Source organism: Stylophora pistillata, chromosome 5 (genome assembly GCF_964205215.1).
Source record: "Stylophora pistillata chromosome 5, jaStyPist1.2, whole genome shotgun sequence".
NCBI lineage: Eukaryota > Metazoa > Cnidaria > Anthozoa > Scleractinia > Pocilloporidae > Stylophora > Stylophora pistillata.
Genome location: NC_142523.1, coordinates 23,501,620 through 23,515,592, shown reverse-complemented (window position 1 = coordinate 23,515,592; position 13,973 = coordinate 23,501,620). Strand labels below are relative to the sequence as shown.

Sequence of the window (13,973 nt, the reverse complement as noted above, 5' to 3'; positions counted from 1 at the left end):
TTTACGGGGAGTGCGTAACAGAAGTATGCGAAGCGGAACGGAATTGGCGCGTTGTTGTGCTGCTGTTTCTATTTTCTTCATTAAATGAAGAAATTTTCTGGTCGTCAAGCTGTTTTTCTTCGTTCGATTCATCTAATGAACTTGGATCTATATTTTCCAGCCATTCTAACTCTTCGTCGTCGGAAATATGATTCAAATTGTCCGCCATTTGTTTTTTTTTTCGTAACTACAATCCAATTCTTCACTTGCACAATGCGAGAAAACCTGTTTAACCGGTAATTAATGAGACGAGTACAAATGCCGCGTGATATTTGTACTCGTCTATGGCGTTATTTCTATTCGTCTAGGTGTAGTTGGATAATAAATATATATATATACATATATATATATATATGAGTATGTGATTATTACGTACAATGAATAACAAAATGGTCAAAATTTGTGTTTTCACATTGTTTGTGGCAAGGGAGGAGGACTTGCATATACAATATCAAAGACGAATGTAAAGAATTCTGCTTGTTATGTTTAGTAGAAGATTGTTGACCAATTAGAAGGGAGAGGTGTGCCAACTGTCGTATAAGAGGAATTAAAAATATTAAATTGAGCTTGTGAGTATTGTTTCTATGATCTATAGTAAAAAACAAAGTAATGACTCGGATAGAAAGAAATATTACTGTTTGTTTTGAAGTTTTACAAATTGGCCACTATGAATTTTTTCTTAATTATTGCACAAGTCAAATCAGCCATGTTTTAACTTAAGAAAAAACTGTATTGCAACATTGTTGGAGGAAGGGGGATTTTAGTAACTTATTAGAGATTAATTTAAAGCATTTTCTCTACCTTGTTGAGTAGAGGATTGTTGAGCAATTACTGAGTGGAGGTATGCCAAGTGTTATTAGAAGGAAATTAGGAAAAGTAAGCCTACTTTGTGGGTATTCTGCCTATGATCTATTGTCAATAACAAAGTAATGACTCTGATTAAATAAATTATTACTGTTTGTTTTCAAGTTGTAAAATTAGCCATTATGATAAATTTTTTCGTTGCACGTCGATCTTGTGAGTACTGTACATCTGATCTGTTATCAAAAACAATGTAATTACTCTAATAGAAAGAAATATTACCGTTTGTTTTGAAGTTTCACAAATTGGCCATTATGAAAATTTTTATAATTGTACGAGTCAAGATCAGCCATGTTTTAACTTAACAAAAAAAAAATTGTATTGCAACATTGTTGGAGGAAGGAGGGGGGTTTTATCAACTTATTAGAGATTAATTAAAACATTTTCTCTACCTTGTTGAAAAGAGAATTGTCGAGAAATTATTAAGTGGAGGCATGCCAAGTGTTATTGGAAGGAAATTAGGAAAAGTAAACCTAATTTGTGAGTATTGCACGTATGATCTATTGTCAAGAACAAAGTGATGACTTTGATAGATATATTATTACTGTTTGTTTTGAAGTTTTAAAATTAGCCATCATGACAACTTTTTCATTGGATATGTCAAAATCAGTCTTGTTTTTAACTTACATTCGTACAAATAGCGTGCTCGTGTCACTCCTATCTCGTCGACTTATGGTCGAGTTGTATTTAAGATACATCAGGTGTTGGCACTTTCGTATTTTTTTGCAGACCACTACTAAAACTGGGCAAGATAACTTCTTTAGGTAAGGGATGTCTTTGTTTTTTGAATAACATTACGTGTTCAGTGCAATGTCTCAAATTTCGGAGGCCGTACTTACCCATCTTTATCTTAACTTTTAGCAAGTCTAAATAAGATGCTAGATTTCCGCTTCTCAGAGCGTTTGGAAAGTATGGCCTAAACCTTTATGGAATTAAAGGGCTGAGAGAGAAGTTACGAACTAAGTACATAGATCGAAGAAATGTCGATGGTGCACCGGATAAATATTCCGTGCAAGTTGAGTCACTGTGGAGTTATATAGAAACCTTCGTGGGGATTTTGTGCAGAAAAAAATTGCTGTAAGAATGATTCTTATATGTAATCTGCTCGTCTGATCAACGTAGCTTGGCCAAGAAAAAAAAAAACTAATAAAAACGTTTTTAGAAAAATAGAATCTGATTCCCGTTTAGAACGCAGCAAAGTTTGCCTTTTGTTGCACCAGCTTTGTCCTGTTGTAAATTTAGAGAGTCACTTCAAAGAGTTCCTGGGAAGTTGTTAACCCAAACCGTGAACAAGTAAGGATGGATCAGTCTGCTCTTCAGAGATCAACTTTGGACAAAGTCTTTACTTTGTCCACTACTAAACGGATTAGCCAGTTAGGAACATTAGGGTTTGCTATTCCCTCCTTAGATATTATCGAGACTCACTGAGATCAGGAGTACTCAAGACAGTGAAAGGGCAGAGATGAAATACTGTGCGCTCATCTTCCTGGTTTTTCTCGCCATTGGCGCTGACGCTGTTAAGAGAAATAAACTTTGCAGAAAAATATTGAAGAAGTTGTCAAATCTTGAGGACTTGATCAAGAAGAAACAGGACTGCTGTACACCGGGTACGGTTTAGAATGATCATTTCTGTCGTTTCAACGTTAACAGCTACATCACACCTTTGTTACTATGACGGTTCTGATTTTTGGTTGGACTAAAATTCATCGTTAACATTGTTTGGAATTTCTGCTGTATTCACTTATAAATGATTGCCTAATATTAATAGCTATTCTCATCTCTTCAGAACCAACGCCCTCAAGTTCTTGCAAAGAAATATACGAAAAGGACTGGTAAGAACCGATCAATTATTAAATTTGTGGGGCGGGGGAGGATGGCTAAAGCATACAAAATACTTGTGCACCGATGAAGAATAATGTCAGTTGATAATTTCTTCATTTCTTCTCCTTGGCAAGTAAGGTTAAATTTCACATGGCTCTGCAGCTTAGGCACCAGTAAATTTTAATCACGGCAGAGAGAGAGAGAGAGAGGGAGGGGGGCGGAACTTTGGTTGTGTAATAACAAAATTTTACCTGAACCCCCCTCAGGCTCTATAGTTATCTAATGACTGTCTCTCAACAGTAGTCGATGTTAAAAAGCCGCCGCCTGTATACCCTGATAGCAACAACTGATCTCTTCTTGATTCCGCTCAAAACCGTATGTCCCCTGCCCCAAATCTTATGACCTACCCCCTCCCCCTCCTCCCTCAGGCACCACTCGAGGCGACAAATAACAATTGGTCCCAAGGAGGTAAGATAGAAAAAAAAAATTATTAAATCTTGTAGAATCCAGGTGAGTTTATTTTCATCCGCGGATTTATGATTCTGCTTCTTTTGATAAACAGTACCAGAATTTGTGTGAGTGATTCAATATTTTAAACTCTTCTGGATTAGTCGGTATCGTAATAACTTTCTTGACTCTTCAGCACAGGATTGCGCCGAAAAAAACATACGCAAAATTTGACCGTAAAGGAATTTATTCAAGTTTAGAGTGTCATACCACTTCCCTTTTTCAAATGAATTTAAATTTTCAAATGGCTTGCCCCTAAAAAAGAATGATAAAAAATTATCATATTGGAATCCCAGGGAAGTTTGTTTTTATCTAGGGGTCTGAAGTTTTGTAACTTTTGTTAACTGATACCAGGAATGGTAGTGAGTGATTCAACAAAAAATGAACCTGGTTGGATTGGATGGTTTTGTTCTCTGATAACGAGGATCTGAGCTCCAAATTTAAAACGAAGACTTTTACTTTGTAAGGCATGAAGATGGAGGGGGCAATGCCTCTTTCTACCCTTCCCCCCTCGGAGTTGTTATTGTTTCCACAAAACAGAATCTCTTTACCTACAAAGTGTTGGTTAAATGCGAGTATGAGAGGCACAAAAGTCTCCACTAACTCTTCATCATCTTCAGCGCTTTCAATGGCATCAATAAGAAACTCCACAAATAAATCTTTTACTTGGTCTGTTGTAACGAAGTTTCCAGAAATCGAGCGAACAATTTAGAACAATGAATTACCACACCACTGTTACGATACTGGACGCGGCTGCCTTTAAGAACGCGGTCACGTCCGAGAGGGCATGGGTTGTGACCGCCACCTTTTCGCGGGAAATACGAGCCTTAAGATTTGCAATGTGGAAGCGGTCGCCGAAACACATAACAACAAACACATTCAGTCAGAGAATAACTGCTGGAATCAGGCGGTTTGGCTGCTATGACGTCGTTTATGAGGACCCGAGAGCTTTTAACAGGCTCTTTATTGGCCCAAGTCATTTCTGATGGAGAATTCGTGCTCCTCTATGACTGCAGCTTTTCAAAGAACTTAGAATTACCGTATGAAGAGTACGAAAGATTTGACCCCGAAGAAAGATGGCGCAAAATAATATAAATAATGCAAAACCATTTTCTAAAGCGTTCCTAAACTGCCACTGATTAATTTTACACGATAAAAATGAAGGTTAAAATGAAAAATAAAGCAATACTGTCCGAGGATATTTACCCAGATTTACCTGCTTTTCGGATTCCTTTCTGAAGACTTGACGCTCACACAAAAACCCTCTATCTGCTCGGTAAATCTGAATTATATAAACAAAAATGAACCAGACAGTTTGGGAATCTTTTTCGTTTATAATAATGTTTGCAAATTTTATGCAAAACTTGTAAATTTAAGGGAAGAATTTGGAAAAATGACTCACCTTTCTGAGAGGCCGCCAAAATAAACTTCGTCGCCGCCGCAACTGAGCTGGTGGCCGTCAAGTGGCGTCACATTTATGCAAATTAAAATTGAGATCTTGCGAATTTACTTCCGGTTGACGTCGTCCTAGGCCGAGTATCTTAAGGTCCCTATTAGCTGTGCTAGAAGCTTCTTCTTATTACGGAACATTCTGTTCAGTTATTTTAAGGAAATCCGTCATGAACGTCTGGATTGTTCTTACTGCTAAAAACAGTGCTTTAGAAAGAGGTATAACGTAACCGGCTATTATATATAAGGCTCGAGATCGTAAGATCTTCTGAGATTTTTTGAGGTTTAACAAACCACTGTAAAGTTATGTCGCAGACCAATAAAGTGTTTTAAGAGGAAAACAGGAATCTTCTCTTAGCTTCGTGACATCTGTTTACCGCAGAAAAACAGTTTTAAATGAAAAAGAGAAAGTCTGACAAGCGAGCAAAAACACAGTAAAGATAACTGATTAAAACGATCGACGGGAGATTGAGGGTTTATTCTAGAAATTGGCCAAACAGGGGCCAGTAGGCCCCTTTAATTCTAGGGAGGCTCCTTCTTGAGAAAAGGGCCCGAGAATGGGGTCCTCAAAACATGTGAACGTTTTTAAATAGTCTAGTCAATGAGAAAACGAAAAACAGAAGAGCAATTGATGCAGCACGAGGCTATGAAGTTGCTCTCCGATCATTCTTGTAGTCAATTGTGTTTTCGAACACACCATTTAAAAAAAACACGAATCCTTCAAAATAGTACGTACAAGTACGCACAATGTTTAGTGAAGCATTTGACGCTTAAACGCAAGTATGTTTTTTTTTTGGAAATTGCAGAAACACCCCAGAGCCGTGTTCTCGAATACATCCTGGTAACAACTTGTTGGGAATAAGATAATTGCCTGACAACACAGCGGTTTTCCCGATGAACTCGCGCTAAAATCAGTCACTCACGATATAATTTTTAACAGATATATTTTTCTCTCACAACGTGCCGAGTTTTTTTTACAACACACGTGGTGTATTGTACAACAAAGGATATACAATCGGTGAATGTTTCCTTTGATTGGTTACAGTTACTAATGATGACAGATTCGATGCCTATCCCTTTCCGGTGGAGTAAACAACGAAATTTTAAACGCGTTAAAAAGGTTTGATTATGTAAACACACGACTTATGACACCCTCCCCTCATTTGCCTCGAGAGGGCAAATGTCATTGAACTTAAACAGTTGGAAAACAGTTGGTGTAGCGTGACCATAGTGTATCCTTGCACTTCCTCAAATACTTGGCTCTCTTCCGCAAGTCATGTTCCTGAACGCGATGAGGTTCTAACTCGGGTAGCATGTTCGGTTGACCATACAGGAAGGAACTCGGGGTCAGGATAGGTAGCTGAATATCGTCATCCACGTAACTCAGTGGTCTGTTGTTTAGTGCCACTTCTATGTCTAGCAGTACCTCTTCAAGCTCAGTCCAGGACAGTAGACCGTTCCCAATGCACTTGTAAAGAGCTCCTTTTACGAGTCCAACCATTCTCTCGAATTGCCCTCCCCACCACGGTACACGACTCAAATCGAACTGCCACTTGATCCCTTGGTAAGCGAGGAAACTCTGGAACCTTTAATTTTGCCTCACTTGCTTAGTCCACCGGGCAGCACCAACGAAAGTTCTTCCGTTGTCAGAATACACCTTTTGCGATCTCCTGCGTCGGGCGATGAAGTGCTTGAAACTCGCGAGCAATTCTTTAGTTTCCAAGTTGGGAAGCAAATCCAAGAATAAAGCTCGTGTCAGGCTACAGGCGTACAGCAACACATACGCCTTTCCCTCTGTCTTCGCATTCTTACGGTACTTCAACGGACCCGTGTAGTCGACGCCGACGACTTAAAAGGGTGTTTGACCTTCCGTCCGATCCCTTTGGAGGTCTCCTTGGGGTGGGGATAAAAATGCTTGGGCTTGAAACCGCCGACAGCCGTGGCAACTCTTCACGATTCGTTTGGTCAATCTTCTGAGGCGCGGAACCCAGTACAGCTCTCGGACCTTTGCCACGGTACTGACGACTCCCCCGTGGAGCGTTCCGAGATGAACTTGTGTTACGAGCACCTGTGTGAAGGGGTGACTATCAGGCAAACATACCGGAAAATGCCCTTGGATTCTACCTCGACATTCCAAAACTCCGTCTTGGGTTGGTTGTAGATTGAGTTGTAACCGATCTTCTTGGTATTGTTTATCAGCTGCGGCTCGGGACTGGGCTCTTTTCACCCAAGAGATTATCACCTTGTTAGTTTCTTCAGTTGTCAGCGGTCCCTTGAGTCTTCCTGTCTTCCTTGAACGAACGTTGTGGACGAACCCCATTATCCACGCACAGATTCCCCTCGTCCTCCAGTAGGTAGATTTCTCAAGGAGGGTGTCTAGCTCGTCTGTAGTTGCTATCGCCACAGCAAAAACATCTCGCGTCGCGTTCACTTCTGCCATTGACTCATCTGATCCCTCAGTCAGAATATCTGGAGGCCAGCACGCTTTGTTTTTCAACCACTTCGGTCCATTGTACCAAGAGGGATTATTTGTGACATCTCCACTACGGCTTCCAAGGTCAGCAGGGTTCTCCGAAGTCCCTACGTGTCGCCAGGTTACTTCCGAATGTGCTTGTATTTTGTCAATACTGTTACTCACAAACTGCTTATATGTGCCTGGAGATACGATCCAGTGCAGGGAGACAGTGCTATCGAGCCAACAGTACTTTTCTATTAGGGGAAATCCCTCCAGAGCTGAGGCCACGTTTGCAAAAAGATTCACTGCCATATGTCCAGACACCAACTCTAGCCGAGGGATCGTCAGTCCCTTTTTGGAAAGTCTCGCTCTTGCTGCCACGAGCCCCTGATTGGCACCTGACTCTTGAACAACTACAGCATACACAGCCGCAGCTACACCCTTACTACTGGCATCACCAAAGGCGTGCAACTCGATTGACTGAATATCCTCTTGATAGGCTACTCAAGACCTCGGGACTGTGAGCTGCTCGTGAAGTCGCTCCTCCCATCGGATCCAACTCTGCATCAACTTGCTTGGTAGTCTTGCATCCCAGTTCAGCTTGGAGTCACACACGTCACGGTAGAGAAATTTTCCGCCCAATGAGATAGGAGAAGCCAATCCCAGTGGGTCATAGATCCTCGCCACTTTGCTTAAAATTCCCCGCCTGCTGGGATCAGCTTTCTCTTGTGGAAAACTCACGCCGAAAGTATCGTTTTCCTTGTCCCATGGCAAGCCAAGCAGGGTAGTTCCTTTTCTTCTGGGGACGTTTGACTGCCCTTTTGCGTACGTTTCTTCCTCGATCGAGACTTGTTCATAAGTGGTTGATTCCAACTCTTTCACGTTCGAATGCCATTTATGCAACTCGAAGGTGCCCTTGGCGAATACAATCTGAGAAGCTGATTTGATTTCTTTTGCCTTTTCACTTGTAGGGCCGCCGCTGATAAGGTCGTCTACGTATAAACTTCTTTCGATCTCGCTGACAATGTTCGGGTAGTTTTGTCTGCAACTCTCCTACAGGTGTTGAATTACGCCTCCCAGCAGGAAGGGCGACGATGTGAGGCCGAAAAGGGCTCTAGTAAACCTCAGCGTTTCCACAATTTGACTGCTTGGGTCCTTCAATGAAATCTTAGCGCATCGCGGTCTTGCTCTTTAATACGGACTTGGGGGAAAGCTTGCTTGATGTCTCCTGTGACTGCAACTGGATGAAATCGAGAACGAACTAGGACACTCCAGAGCTTGTTCTGAAGAGGTGGACCAGGATTCAGACACTAATTTAGCGAGGGTGCACCAAAGTAGGCCCGTGGTGATGCGTCATAAACTATTCGAAGCTTGGTGGTTTCGGCTGTGTCGCGTACCACTGCCTTGTGAGGAATGTAAAACTCGTGTTGCCCAGTTGGAGGTCTACTGACTCTCTCGACGATCCCAGCCTTGATTTGGTCTTGGATCACTTGATTGTAACGCTATATCATTCCTTGACTGTGAAGCCTCTTTACGAGGCCAGTTAACCTGCGAAGACTTCCTGCTTCGTTGCTTGGCAGTGGTGGGTGGTTTCCCTTTCATGGAAGACTAGTTTCGTACCAACCCTCTTCGTCTCGTCTAAGTTGCTCTTTGAACTCTGAATATACCTCGTCTTGGTCACCAGTTGCACAATCCGCGAGTCCAAGTACGTCCAGTCTGCACAAGTTGTCGTAGTCTGCCGTCGATGTTTGTGTCAGGAACATTGGAGACAGATCCACTTCTTTGCCTGGCGAAATAATGGTCCATCCAAACCTTGTTTTCTCGGCGATAGGCTCGTTTGCGGCTCCGATAAGAGGTGCAGTTTCATTCTTTATCTTAGTATAGTCGCACACTCCCAAAAAAAGGTGCACTGGAAGGAGATCCTTTGTGTCCATATCGTCCATTTTCACTCTCTTTAATGATCGTAGCTTTTCAGGACCTGCTGGTAGCGAGGGTTTTCCAGGGATAAAAGCTGTTTTCTGTTTACCATGGTTACGTCCGTTTCGAGAAGGAAATCACTATTCAGGGAACTTATCTGGACCTTGAAAATCTCCACAGGCTTAGTAACCACTCCTATCATCATTTCAATCTGTCGTACTTCGTTGATGAGGACGGATCTTTAAGCGATCAAGTAACGTTGCTGAAGCGTACGAGCTTCCGGCACCGGTGTCTAACAACGCACGACACTTGACTCCCAGCACTTTCACTACGGCGACCGGATAGATCACAGTTGGTCTTTCCATTGAAGTAGCTGTTACTGATTCTGCTGTTGCAGATGGAGGTGTGGTACCTTCTGTGACAAATCTGGCACAAGGAACGGCTCTTGCAATCGTCAGCTCTGTGTTTGCTTCCGGTGCAGTTGAAACAGAGGCGTTTGTTGCTGAGTACTTTCCTGCGATCGTCGACAGTTGCAACAGTTTTGCAGTCAACCGATTTGTGATCATGGCTTTCACAATAAACGCATCACCGGTTTCTGCCATCAGTGTGATGTTGGACTTGAAAATTCGTGTCACGCCAGGGCTTGTCACTTTGCTTAGATTGAATCGGGTTTCTTTCTGTCTATTTGCGGAGCTCATCCACTAACTTTGGGAAATTCCACTCTCGCCAAGAATCGTCCGTTCGCACAACATCTCCTCTTATCCCTGGCAGCTTGTCTATAGTCATCCGCACGTATCCATTCACATCTCGCAGTTTCCCCATTGTCTCTAACGATTGCACATTGAAAAAAAGTTTCTCGTAGAAATCGTGGATTTTGGCCGGCTGGGTTCCACCAATTGTAGGCAAAGACATGATTTTTTCCACGTACGCGTTAATGACCTCCCTTGTTTGGCCATACTTCCTTGACAGGATGTTCTTCGCGCGCTCGTATCCCTCTGATGAAAAGGGCAAACCGTCGATATCCGTTCGTATCCTCGGGTCTACGAGTTCCTTTAAGTGGGAGTACTTCGTCACGCTGGGTATTTCTGCCTTGTCGATCTCGGTTTCAAACTGACTCCAGAACCGGGGCCAATCTGTTAGCTCGCCTCTAAACTTTGTAATGACAAGCTTAGGAAGTTTTGCGGTTTTCGCTGCTTGAGTCAACGTCGGTTCTGTGGTTTTCGCATGATTTCCTTTAATTTGTCTCCCCGATTTGCTTCTCATAGGTTAGCCTCATCTCCAGTTGTGCACGTTCAAATTCAAGCTGATCTTTCCTCGATTTCATTAAAAGGGCTTGTTCTCCCTCCTTTTCTGTGAGGATTTCCTTTTGCTTCCATTCTGCTAACCACTTTCGTAAGTACGCGACGTTCTCATCAGCAGATGTTTGCGCGGCCTCAACTGTGAGGCTCCATTTTGACACGTCATCCAGTTGCTCTCCGTTTGCGATTTTTGTTTGCTCGATTTGAAGCTTAAATTCCTCCACTCTCGTAACGATAGTCCTCAAAGACTGAAGTTGACGTTCCACACCTTCCACGTTTCCCTTTGCGATGATTCCTTCGCTCTTATCCTTGGTGAAGTTAAGCAATTGTAACTGTGTGTTCAGATCCGCGAGCAGTTTCTCCATTGTAAAATCCCGGCGTCAGATCTGATTATTTTCCCCTTTCTTTTGTTCCTTTCCCACCGGAGGTGCCACTTTGTGTTGGGAATAAGATAATTGCCTGACAACACAGCGGTTTTCCCGATAAACTCGCGCTAAAATCAGTCACTCACGATATAACTTTTTAACAGATACATTTTTCTCTCACAACGTGCCGAGTATTTTTTACAACACACGTGGTGTATTTTAGAGCAAAGGATATACAATCGGTGAATGTTTCCTTTGATTGCTTACAGTTACTAAAGATGACAGATTCGATGCCTATCCCTTTCCGGTGGATTAAACAACGAAATTTAAACGCGTTAAAAAGGTTTGATTATGTAAACACACGATTCCCGACAAACTATCACGTTGCTGAGCCACGATTATGACTGGGAGTGTGTTCAATGTTAAAACTACATTGTACTTTCAACAGTTCACTTTGGAGCTGGTTTAACTTTGGAGCTGGTTTACTGAATTAAAACAGACTCTTCAAAACAGTTATCAACAACTACAGTCGAACCTGTATTTAAGCGTTCAGCCACAGGGGACAGCTTAGTACAGGTTGACCGCTAAATACAGGTTCCACAGATTAGGGGGTTTTCTAAAAACGATACACAACGTCACTTTATGGGATAAATGACCACTTGATGTATAGAATCTCGCCCAAAAATACCGTTTACTTTGATTTTAGGAGAGAAACATGGATTTAAAAATTACGTGAAAGATTATTCTTACGTATAACAATGTTACGTTGACGACACCAAACTTTAGATTTCTTTTAAGATGCGTGACCGTCCGACTGCTATGAGCGATCTGAATAGCGAAGTTCCTTTAATACGTGACTGGTGCTTTAACAATTTCCTACTTTTAAATCCTGACAAAACAAAACTCATAGTCTTTGGAAGTCGGCAATTGCTTGCCAAATTCCCCGACTTCAAAATATCCCTTCTCAGAAAAGATCTCTCTCTTGCATCTGTGGCCAAAGATCTTGGTGTTGTTCTAGATCCGCAACTTACGTTCGACGACCATGTTTTAAAAACTACCTCATCTTGTATGCCTAGCCTCGCACAAATTAGTCGGGTTAAACATGTTCTTGACCGTAACCAACTGGTGACAGTAATAAATGCCCTAGTCTTTAGCAAATTACTGTACTTTTCTACAGTGTGGTCGAACACCTCAAAACAAAAATATTCGTAGAGTACAGTCTATGCAGAATTTTGCCGCGCGCATCCGTTACAGGAACCAAGAAATTCGAGCACATAACCCCCGAACTAAGAGATCTTCGCTGGCTCCCAATTAAACAACAGCTGTTCTTCCGCGACGCTGTCACAGTATTTAAATGCATGAACGGTCAAGCCCCACATTCCCTCTGCGACCAAATTACGACAAGAATTACGGTCACCGGGCGCTTGATTCGAAGTTGTCAACTATTAAACATTCCCTTCAAGTATAGGTCGAGTGCCGGACAGGGAACATTTTACTATCGCATAGTGCATATCTGGAACAATCTTGACAGTGCTCTTAAAACTTCAGAATCGATTTTTACCTTTACATTTTATCTGAAAAACAAATTGATTACTGACTTTTCAAATAGTGATAGTGTTTTTAGTACCTTAATAGTATTTTAATCTATTATAATTTTAACTTGAATTTTGCATATTGTATAGTATGTAGTGATAACATTTATTATAAGATTAATTCTTAGGTAGGTATGTTTATATGGTTTTTAATTGCATTGTCACTGAAAAGCCCCACCAGGGGAGTGTCAATAAACTATTGTATTGTATTGTATTGTACGTTTAAGAGGTTTCACTTTTAGTGACCGTTCAATACAGGAACGCTGGGACTTAGTAAAGGTTGACCGCGAACAGATAATAGAGGTGATCGCTAGATAGAGTTGAATTTGGGACTTTGACAACTGACCGCCTAAGACATGGTGACCGCTTAATACCATGCCGCCTCATTCAGGTTGCACTGTGCTACCATTATACAAATGCGTTATCCTAGAAACTAACATAAACAACGAACTGAACAGTTTTCACAACTGACAATGAAACTTCTCACTGGACTCTGAAAGTGAATACTGCTCAGGTAATCAGAAATTCGTTCGCTATCACCAACAACAGCCCCTCTCACGTCTTTAACGTCTCAGCTGTACGATCAAACTGCACAATCAATATAAATAAAGGAGAGGAAAGGACTCACCGTAAACGGTAAATGGAACAGCTGATTCTCCAGTTGAAAAAATCATAATCATTAATATTGCATAAAGACGCTGCATTGAAGCACCTGAAATATTCATCATATATCACAAATTACAGTTATTATCGTATGTTATCAAATCAAATTAGGCCGGTTTATCGATTTTATGTCTAAATCTAAAATCTATAGTCACCGATTTATACTCCCACTACCGAAATATAGTGAATTAAAACATCAAACCAACGTGTCTTCTCGTTTGTTTGTGCCGTAGTTTTCTGACTGATGGTCAGTCGGTCCGTCTATCTGTCTGGCCGTCTGTCTCATTGACCGTCTGGTTGTCTGACTGTCTGTCTGAATGACTATCTGACCATCTGATTGTCTGTTTGCCTGCCTTTTGGTGGGTCAGTTGGTAAGTCTGACCATCTGAAATGGTCTTCCTAATATCGATCACACATGCATAGCCCAGACTTTATTTACCCTCTTTCGTGTTCGTAATCTCTACCATCAGTTCGGTAGGCCAGAGAGAACACAGGAGCTGGGAGAGAATTTCCTTCTCCAAGCCACGTATACTAGCAAAAATCTTAATTAACTGTTGGCGCAGTGATAGTCTCTCTTCCTTGAAATTAAGGATAAATTTACCAAATGAGCTCTGAACTCTTTGGTACAAGTTATATTCAATCGCCGCTACTTCCAAGATCTACTTATTAAATATTTTTGAATGGAATTCAGCGTATTAGCCTTCTGTTAGCGTTTGCCCGGCGTTTGTGTGCGTTCTGTAGCGTTGCAGCAACATTGTGACTATCGGTGGCCTAGGGCAGGCTATGTCCTGTGGTTATCCTTATCAGTGCATGCGTCGTTCTCCCATGTGCTTGCGTTTAGTCGGCTGGACCGTAACGTGGCGTTGTCGTTCTTGAGGATTGCTTCTCAGCGTTCCCTCCCTCCCATCCCCAATTGCTTTTTTTTTTGTTCAGGGGTTTTATTTGGTTATACATTTGTTCACCTATTTATTTATTAATTTCTTTATTTTTCTTCCACTAAGCCTTT

The 13,973-nt window shown here is 41.7% G+C and overlaps 1 long non-coding RNA gene across 2 annotated transcripts in view; it reads left to right on the top strand.

Moving 5' to 3' along the window:
• Nucleotides 1-265: 265 nt before the first annotated feature.
• LOC148730906 (uncharacterized) overlaps nt 266-13,973 on the top strand; it is a 23,058-nt gene continuing 9,350 nt past the window's right edge. Inside the window, exons 1-4 of one of the 2 annotated variants that reach the window (XR_016001109.1) lie at nt 272-1,380; nt 1,630-1,664; nt 2,309-2,507; nt 2,687-2,732. This is a non-coding gene — a long non-coding RNA (uncharacterized LOC148730906). Of the gene's footprint in view, nt 1,665-2,308; nt 2,508-2,686; nt 2,733-13,973 lie in introns of both variants that reach the window. The other variant, XR_016001110.1, reaches the window with a different exon arrangement.